The sequence below is a fragment of the Austrofundulus limnaeus genome, unplaced genomic scaffold (genome assembly GCF_001266775.1).
Source record: "Austrofundulus limnaeus strain Quisiro unplaced genomic scaffold, Austrofundulus_limnaeus-1.0 Scaffold1974, whole genome shotgun sequence".
In the NCBI taxonomy this organism is placed as follows: Eukaryota; Metazoa; Chordata; class Actinopteri; order Cyprinodontiformes; family Rivulidae; genus Austrofundulus; species Austrofundulus limnaeus.
Genome location: NW_013954376.1, coordinates 50,267 through 50,927, shown reverse-complemented (window position 1 = coordinate 50,927; position 661 = coordinate 50,267). Strand labels below are relative to the sequence as shown.

At 52.2% G+C, this 661-nt stretch overlaps 1 long non-coding RNA gene across 1 annotated transcript; it reads left to right on the top strand.

Annotated features, from left to right (window-relative positions):
• LOC106536788 (uncharacterized) lies at positions 1-661 on the top strand. The gene is made up of 2 exons (XR_001312578.1): positions 1-53; positions 132-661. It is a non-coding gene; the product is annotated as an uncharacterized LOC106536788 (long non-coding RNA).

The following is a 661-nucleotide window of genomic DNA, read 5'->3' as shown; positions in this document are numbered from 1 at the left end:
GCACAGTTCAGGAGCTCCTCTCAAGCCAAACAGAATACAGAGAAGACACCCAGGTACACACACACACACACACACACACACACACAACTGTACGGCCCACTCAGTACCTATTTCTTTCTCTGGTTCTGCAGATCTAAACTTCGCTCCGCTCAGATCAGAACCACCTGAAGATCATGAGGTCATCAGGCTGTGATGAGGTCATCAGGCTGTGTCTGAGAGCAGCACCAAGCTGAACATCAGCTCTGATCATCTCTTCATTCTTTCCATCTGCTCAGCTGTAGCCCCGCCTCCTGCTCAGCTGTAGCCCCGCCTCCTGCTCAGCTGTAGCCCCGCCTCCTGTTCAGCTGTAGCCCCGCCTCCTGTTCAGCTGTAGCCCCTCCTCCTGCTGAGCTGTAGCCCCTCCTCCTGCACAGCTGTAGCCCCTCCTCCTGCTGAGCTGTAGCCCCGCCTCCTGTTCTCTGCCAACCCTGACTGGACACACACCATCAGCTGGACCTCTGCAGCTCGGCTCGGTGCATGTTGTTGCAGCTGTGCTCACACACAGCAGGATGACGCCTGAACAATTTAAGGTTCCAAAAGAACAAAAACAAAATGTAGTTGTTGTTAGAAATGTCATGGCAATGCAAACTGAAGTGGTGAATTAAAAAGTTCAATCTTAAAA